Here is a 10,156-nt window from a genome sequence, read left to right as displayed (position 1 = left end):
TTTGGAAGACTTCCAAGATACTGCTCTTGCACCAACAGTAAACACATATCCACTTGTGGACTTTGTTTCTGATGAGCCGGTTATCAAATTAGCATCACTATATCCTAAAATGATTGGACATCGTTATCTGAACCTGCAAAAACGATCAATTTAGTCATGTTAGTTAGATAATATTATTATATACTTATATTTTGTTGTAAATATTGATATTCCTTTTAAATATGCAGCAATATAATTGTCCGTACGAAAAAATATATTGAGACAGATGCAGTTCAACATTTGAAATTGTTCTCCCTTGTACTTTATTTGTGGTCATTGCAAAACACAAGCGTACTAAAATTATTTTTCGATAAATTTGAAAGGGTATTCTTCATTTTCAAGAGGCGAAAGCTGAATTCTTGGGATGAACGCATGCTTGAAAGTACATTGGCCTATTAGGATTTCTGCATGTATAACATTATTGTGAAAACTTCTTCATATTATTCTTATACTATCACATCAACTATTTGACGGATCTAAGTGCATTGTTGTTGTCGATGTTGATATCTCTCTTGAAAGTGCAACATATAGTTATTCGTGGAAGAAAACATATTGTTGTAAATATAGTCCAATATTTAGGATATTTGTCTTTGTGCTTTATTTAAATAATTACAAAACATAAACATACTAAAAATTATTTTCACAAAATTTAAAAGGATATTCTTTAGTTTCGGAAGATGAAAGTTGAATTCGGGGATAAACACATACTTAAAAGCACATTGACAGTATCATAAGTTCTGCATGTATGACGTTATTGTCAAAACTTCTATACCATATGTGTACTACATAAGTTATTCACCGGATCTAAGTTTTTAGTAGCAGAACAGATATATTTTTCTTCAAAAGCAACCTATATGCATTGGAAGATCAATTTTAACTTAGTCTAATATATATATATATATATATATATATATATATATATATATATATATATATATATATATATATATATATATATATATATAGACACACACACACACTAACATACATAAGAAATAATCAACTTGACAACAAACATGTACGGTAGACGACCATTTGGTATTAAAGCATAAGTATTCTTCTTGGTAGTAATTATTGGTATCATCAATCTTTTGCTGAGTTAAACTGAAAAATATTTTATTTTACCATAAAGTTAGCAATCAACCTTTTATTTTAGTTGATCAACATATTCATTTTTGCTAGTTAAGATAGCTCTTTAATTTCTATCATGTAATTTGCACAAATTGTGTTTTAATCTAATGATGGATATATTTTCCTTATTAAATGCAGTACTATTACCATTAGGTTGATAACCAAGTGTTCTAGAAGAACCAAATCATCTTTTATTGGATGTTCTTCTTCGGTTCCGACACGAAGTAAGAAGCCATTGAATGTTGGATCTGTATTTGAGGCCGTAAGTATAATTTTGGCAAGATAGCTTTTACACTTTCTGCTTTCGTCAATTTTGCAACTACTTATAGTACTTGACAAAAATCACCTCTAAAATTATTACTTTTCCACCAAACGGTTCATTTATATCCAATGTATCTCTAAAACTCTAGGCAATTGTTTCGACCGTTTGACGCTTAACCAAAAATGCTTCGTCCCATATTATCACTTTTGCTTTCCCTATAAATTTAGCACTATTTCTCTTTTTTAATATATTTGTGACGGTTATTTCAGTTATTTGAAGAGGTATATCAAACCTAAAGTGAGTTGTACGACCTAATAATAAAATTGTTGATGGTACACCATTTGTTCTAATTACTAACAATAACATGCCTCTTGATATGACCATTTCAAGTAATGCATGACATATGAATATTATTTTGATTCCACCGGAGAAAATTATAAAGGATAATCCCGCTATACCAGAGTCAACTTTTTATAATATAGTCTTGAAAGCGTATTCTTGTTCAGGATTTTGCTTTGATTGTGCCTTTTCAAATACTTGTATGGCCTTCTTAATATTATACTAATCTTTTTTTTACTCTGTGACCTAATTTTTGTAATTTCTAATACTCTTTTTATGGAATAAGTATATGTACCATAAGATTTTTTTTAATTTGAAAAATAATTTCCCATATGATGAATTAAAAAAATAATTTAGTTGGATTCTCTTGCTAAATAATTAATTAAAAAATTTAATTGTTTATTTTTAACATAAAAAATAATTTATGTCTGTTGATTCAGATTCCTAATAATTCATCTCATGTTTGAATATATACCCGTAATTATAATTTTATCCACCATAAATTTATTTTCAAAGAGTAAAAAGATCGATATAACATTACACTTTTAGATCTTTATGTTTGCAAAATCATTAATGGTATGCCTCTTACCAACATTTTTCTTTCTCTTTCTCACACATTTACAGTCTTAAAAACTTTCTTAGTTGTTCTTTAATAATTGGGTATATTTTTCAATATTACATTGAAAAATTAATAATAATAATAAAATATTATTTAAGTAGGAAAGTAGTTTAAATATAATATAATAATATATTATCGTGAGAGTCTTTTTAATACTTATTTTTCTATTTTATATTATTACTATTGATAGCTTCAATTGAAAAAAACTCCTACACCTAATAAATTAAAGGCTCGTTTTTGCTTTTAATTCTTATAGGAATCACTGAATTTGTTTTAAATTTTTATGGGAATCTACTTGAGTGGTTAAAAGTTAAAAATATTTCCACGAAGTTTTAATTGAATTCAAAGTCTAAATTTTTGGAAAGTCATAAATATGACAATTCTACCCAACATATTCGAAAAATAGTTCAATATTTGAAGGATAATAGGATTCTTAAAGGTAATCATGTAGGATTTCTAACTTGTAGTATTATGTCCTAAAATTAATAGGATTACAAGGTTAATATCTAAAATTTCGATTATGTCCTTTATTATGAGTTATTATGCTTAATATTAAAAGGTTATTTTTGTAAACCAATATTTTATTCATGCTTTTATAATAATATAATTTTTATGTACGTGCGTTGCACGTATATCCGATATCAGTTGAGTAAGATTTTCTATAAAAATGATAAATTTTATTTTCATGTAGACCTATTATTTAAATTTAAAATAATTAAATATTGTTCAAACCTTCAAAAATGAAAAAATTGAATTAAATTAATTAGATATTTGTTTCTTTATATTTCTAACTGATTTTCTAAATACGGAAGGTCATGCTACAAAACGTTTCTTCTTCTTTTTGTCCACTAATAATTAAGTTCGGAAGCGATTTGGAATAAAAAGAGGTCTTATGAATCAAGAAATAGTCATATTGGTGGTGGTTAATTAGCAGATCAAGTTTTATTCGTTTGATATATGTACAATTGTCACGACCCAAACCGATGGTCCACGACGGGTGCCCGAGTTTACCTGTCAAACACCCCTAAGCATACATCTAAGATATAAACCTTAATAACCTCTACTAAATTACGAGAATAATTTACATGAAGGAAACCTGCCCAAAAAGGCATACATACATATACGTGCAACATATGTAGGGCAAGCCGACAAGGCTGCTATAGACAACTATATACCTCAAAACTGGAAGCCGGCAAGGCCACATACTATCCAACTAGACATACTGTCTACAGACCTCTAATAGAAATATAACTGTACAAAGATGGGACTGAGTCACGCCATACCGATATATACATACAAACATATCGTACCAAGATCAAAAGTAGCTCCGGATCAAGTGGAGCACACCAACTCTCGCTGATCAAGGATCCTAAGAAGGGGGACCGTCAGCTTGCCTACCTGCACCTGCGGGCATGAAACGCAGGCCCCGTGAAATAGGGCGTTAGTATGAAAAATGTACTGAGTATGTAAGGCATGAAAATCTGTACGTAAAAGGCATAGATGAAACATGGAATAAAGAAATCCATTTGTAAATTTGAATAACTTTGTAAATTCTGAAACATTTATAATGTTATACGCGTGTATATAAATATCGTATCATGCATGGGTATAGGTATAAATAACATCATCAAGCCACTAAGGGCATCCCATCATATCATCTCGGTCACTGTGGGCAACATTATCAACATATGCCAACTGATCAGGTGGTGGTGCGTATATAACGCCGTAATCTTTTTCTCATATCCAATATACATACATACATACATATATATATATAAATGCGCATATATAATGCCATCTGGTCATGGGTCAATGTACATGTATAAAATGAATGAAATGCATGAAAAATATGTAATAATCTCAATATTCCTTCCGGATAAACTTGTTTAACTGCGTATTATTCTGAGACCCATGAACAGAAGTTATAATAATATGTCATATGGGAAATCAAGAACATAGAGACCCCTAGTATTTATATGAATAGAGTCGTTTATGAAAATTGTGTTTTTACTCGTTTCTTCTGTATAACTTAGACCATGCCAAAAAGAAAGAAGGGATGACCTTAATATACCTGGAGTAGGGAAAACTCCGTATAATACTCTTGGAGAAGATTGTACCGTAATCCTTTAGAACCGCAAAATTTACGTTGCTACGATTTCAACAAATTCTCGTTGGAAGATTTTGTGAATTGAATTTAGCTTCCGCTCCTTACGTATCTTGAACTAAGAAAGAATGATATAAGAACGATGACTAATGGATGTTCTGATCCTTTTGTCCAAAATGAAAAATGAGATAGGACTTATAACAAGTCTTATTTTGGTTAAATTCCAATTTAACCTTAGGTTGCCACCTGGCATAAATGACTAAGAGTCATTCTTGGCCTTGTGGCTTTGTGCCACATTTTTGGGGTATAATTTATTAATTTTTATCCACTTATTAGTTAATTGGGTAATGTTCTGTTACCCGATAATTAACCAATTACCCGCATAATTTAGAAATTACCTCAAATTACTTAAAATTTTACTTATTTTTAATATACTTTATATATACTTTATACATTATACTACCATGGTCATATGGTACCTTGCATGGTACTAGTTCATAATTATCGGGTATTATCGCTCGACCTGTGTTTTATCCCAAATTGACCACTTTCAACAAAATTCGTTTTCTTTAATTCGTGTACCCTTTATCCTTCATGACACTTATTTATCGCTTGTTATAAATAGCATAAATACATTAACCTCAAGATGATCTCATCCCCGAGTCTACGTCAACTAACTGAAGACAAAACTTTTAACATACGAAAACGCGAGATGTAACATCCTTCCTCCCTTAGAAATATTCATCCTCGAATGTTCAACTCCCCGGGATCTATATAAATTTGGCAGGATCGCCTTTGTAACAACGCTACTACCCACTCTTCCTGTAGAAACTCAATAATTTAACGCCACATAGGACCATAATCATCAATAACGACAATAGCCTCACACGACCAACGATAATAACCAACACAAGAATTTATACACGTACCTTATGGTTGCGATGTCCCAGTCAGACCCTTCTTTGGAGGAAGAAATAAGTAAGGATATCTAGACTTCACGTCTTCTTCAGCCTACCAAGTTATTTCTTCCACATTGTTGTTTCTCCAAAGTACTTTCACGGAGGCTACCTCCTTATTCCGTAGCTTGCAGATTTGTCGGTCTAGGATGGCAACTGGAATTTTCTCGTATGACAAGTCCTCTGTAATCTGTACATCACCCGTGGGCACCGCTCGGGTAGGATCACCAATGCACTTCCGTAACAGGGATACGTGAAAAACCGGATGAACAGACTCCAATTTCGAGCGCAATTCTAACCCATAAGCTACTTGGCCCACTCTCCGAATGATCCTACAAGGCCCAATATATCGTGGGCTAAGTTTTCCTTTCTTGTCAAACCTCATCACACCTTTTATAGGTGACACCTTTAAGAATACCCAGTCATTAACCCCGAAATTTAAATCTCGTCGCCGCACGTCAGAATATGACTTCTGACGACTCTGAGCTGTCACCAGTCGATCCCGGATAAGCTTTACTTTTTCTATGGCTTGTTGAACCAAGTTTGGCCCATCTAATCCAGATTCTCCAACATCAAACCACCCTATAAGCGACCTACACTTCTGTCCGTAAAGAGCTTCGTATGGAGCCATCTGAATACTGAAATGGTAGCTATTATTATATGCAAACTCAATAAGTGGTAGATGATCATCCCAACTACCTTTGAAGTCTATTACACAAGTTCATTCCAGTGTCTGAATAGTACGCTCAGCCTATCCGTCTGTCTAAGGATGAAATATTGTACTAAGACTTACTTGAGTCCCCAATCTTTTTTGAAAGGACCTCCAGAAGTTAGCTGTAAATTGAGCTCCTCTATCCGAGATAATAGATACAGGGACACCATGCAGTCGTACTATATCCTTAATATAAAGCCTTGCATAATCCTCTACGGAATATGTAGTCCTAACAGGCAAAAATGAGCTGACTTTGTAAGCCTATCAACAATCACCCACATCGAGTCGAACTTACTGGGTACGAGGTAAGCCTACGATGAAATTCATATGGATTACTTCCCGTTTCCAAGTCGGAATCTCATAGCCTGCAATAACCCACCGGGTTTCTGATGCTCAATCTTAACCTGCTGACAGTTAGGACACTGAGCAACAAACTCCGCTATATCCTTTTTCATTCCGTCCCACCAATACACTTTCCTGATATCATGATACATCTTTGTCATTCCTGGATGGACAAAATAATGAGAATAATGAGTTTTTCCAATAACCTACTGACGCAGCCCTGCAACATTACAGACACATAATCGTCCTCGATATCTGAGGACCCCATCTTCTGTAATTTCAAACGATGTCTTCATCTTCTGAGGGGTGGTATCCATGTAATGAACTAGCATAGGATCCTTGTATTGGCGTTCCTTTACTTCAGTTACTAAAGAGGATGTTGCCGTATCCTGAATAGTAATTCCAGTATCACCTAAGTCCAGTAACCGAATTTTGAGACTAGCTAGCTGATGAACCTTATGGGCTATTCCCCTCTTTCCTAGCTGTAAATATGACAGGCTACCCATAGATCTACGGCTGAAGACGTCGGTTACTACGCTTGCTTCCCTGGATAGTATAAAATATCAATGTCATAATCTTTATGTAGCTCCAACCACCTCCTTTGACGTAAATTCAATTCCTTTTGCTTGAAGATATACTGGAGGCTTTTATGATCTGTATAGGTATCAACATGAATGCCATACAAGTAGTGCCTCCACATCTTTAGTGCATGAATCACCACAACTAACTCTAAATCATGGGTTGGGTAGTTCTTCTCGTGCTTTCTTAGTTGTCTAGAAGCATAAGCCACAACCTTACTATGATGCATCAGCACACAACCCAACCCCACGCCTGCAGCGTCATAATAGATAACGTAACCATCGGTCCCTTCTGGGAGCGTTAGAACCGGTGATGAAGCTGATCTGATGCCTTCCTTGGCCGCATCTGCGGCTCCAAACTCGCTTCTGCGAGACCGCACCTGCGGTCCCCTAGCCGCATGTGCGGTTATGACAGCAATGGGAAAAACATCAGCTGTCACAACCCAACACAAATCTTTCGCCAACCATCCAAAATCACCCCGAGGCCCCCGGGACCTCAACCAAAAGCACAAACAAGTCACATACCACCATCCAAACTTATACCAATCTTCAAAATACCTCAAACAACAACGGATCAACCAGAACACATCGGATTCAAGCCTAAGGTTCCCAAAATCTTCCGAATTACGCTTGATAAAAAAGTCTACCAAACCACGCCCGAATGACCTGAAATTTTGCACACACATCCCAAATGATACAACAGACCTACTGCAACTTCTGGAATTCCATTCTGACCCCTATATCAAAATCTCACCTATCAATCGGAAAACGCCAAAATTCCAATTTCGCCAATTCAAGCCTAAATCTACTCCAGACCTCCAAAACACATTCCGATCACCTTCTGAAGTCCTAAATCACCTTCCAAAGCTATCCGAACCATCGGAACTCCCGTCCAAGCCCTTTAACACATAAGTCAACATCCGATTGACATTTCTAACTTAAGCTTCCTCAAAAGAGACTAAGTGTTTCAAACCTTACCAAACCCCTTCCAAACCTGAGCCAACCAACCCAATCACACATAGCACCGATAAACAAAGCAATAAGAAGCAGAAATAGGGGAAACAGAGTGGTAACTCATGAAATGACCGGCCGGGTCGTTACAATAAAATATCAACATCATAATCTATAAGTATCTCCAACCATCTCCTTTGACGTAAATTCAATTCCTTTTGGTTGAAGATATACTGGAGGCTCTTATGATCCATATAGATATCAACATCAATGCCATATAAGTAGTGCCTCCACATCTTTACTGCATGAATCACCGCGACTAACTCTAAATCGTGGGTCGGGTAATTCTTCTCGTGCTTTCTTAGTTGTCTAGAAGCATAAGCCACAACCTTACCATGCTGCATCAGCACACAACCCAACCCCACGCCTGAACCGTCACAATAGATAACGTAACCATCGATCCCTTATAGGAGCGTTAGAACTGGTGCTGAAGTTGATCAATCATTTAATGCTTGGAAACCCCGTTCGCAAGTGTCAGTCCATTGAAACTTTGCTCCCTTCTGAGTCAACTTTGTCAAAGGTGCTGAAAGGGAAGAAAATCCTTCTACAAATCTCCTGTAATAACCTGCCAAATCAAGAAAGCTACAAACCTCCGTCGGTGTTGTGGGTCTAGGACAAGTCTTTACTGCCTATATCTTTTGTGTATCCACTCGGATGCCTTCACCTGAAATGATATGCCCAAGGAAAGCTACAGAGTTCAACCAGAATTCATATTTAGAGAATTTTGCATATAACTTCCCTTTTTGTAGAGTTCTGAGCACAATCCACAAATGATCTGCATATTCAGCCTCTGAACGAGAATACACCAATATATCGTCGATAAATACAATTATGAACAGATCTAAAAAGGGCCTGAACACATGGTTCATCAAATCCATAAATACTACTGGGGCATTGGTCAAACCGAACGACATAACACAAAACTCAAAGTGTCCATATCTGGTCCTGAATGTTGTCTTCGGAATATCTTCATCCTTTACCCTTACCTGATGGTACCTGGACCTCAAGTCTATTTTTGAAAAACACTTGGCACCTTGCAACTGATCAAATAAATCGTCAATCCTCGGGAGCGGGGTACTTATTCTTCACCGTCACCTTATTCAACTGTCTATAATCAATACACATCCGTAAGGAACTATCTTTCTTCCTCACAAATAACACAAGTGCCCCCCACGGTGATGTGCTAGGTCAGATAAAGCCTTTTTCAAGCAAGTCCCTTTGTTGTTCCTTTAACTCCTTCAGCTCTAGTGGAGACATTCTATAGGGAGGAATAGATATTGGATGAGTATCTGGTAGTAGGCCAATGGCAAACTCAATTTCTCGCTCTGGCGGAAGACCCGGAAGTTCATCGAAAAAAACATCGGGAAACTCATTAACCACTGGGATGGACTGAATGGTTAGTGACTCTACTTTCATATCCTGAACCCGAACTAAGTGATAAATACAACCCTTATTGATCATCTTCCTTGCCTTGAGATAGGAAATAAATCTACCTCGCGACGACATAGTATTACCTTTCCACTCCAAAACAGGCTCCCCTAGAAATTGAAATCGGACTATCTTTGATCTACAATCAACGTTGGCATGAAAAGAAGCCAACCAATCCATACCCAGTATAACATCAAATTCTACCATATCTAACTCGATTAGGTCTGCTACTGTAGATCGACCGTGAACTACTATTATACAACCCCTATATACTTGCTTAGCCATCACTGAGTCCCCAACATGTGTAGACACCTCAAAAGGTTTAATCAATTCAGGTTTTATTTCAAACTTACTAGCAACCAACGGAGTAACGTATAATAAGGTGGAACCTGGGTCAATCAATGCATATACATCATATGAGGAGACTGATAATATACCTGTAACAACATCAGGCGATGACTCCTGGTCCTGTCGTCCTGCCAACGCATAAATGCGGTTCTGAGGACTGGTGACCTAGATGCTCCGCCTCTGCCTCTATCACGACTCATTGGTGCTTGTGGACCTTGCCCAGGGGCGTACTGATGATGACGAACCAGCTACAGATCCCGTTGGCTGAGCTATGCTTGCATCACTTC

The sequence above is a fragment of the Nicotiana tabacum genome, chromosome 3 (genome assembly GCF_000715075.1).
Source record: "Nicotiana tabacum cultivar K326 chromosome 3, ASM71507v2, whole genome shotgun sequence".
NCBI classification, from domain to species: Eukaryota; Viridiplantae; Streptophyta; class Magnoliopsida; order Solanales; family Solanaceae; genus Nicotiana; species Nicotiana tabacum.
This window is presented reverse-complemented; position numbering follows the sequence as displayed.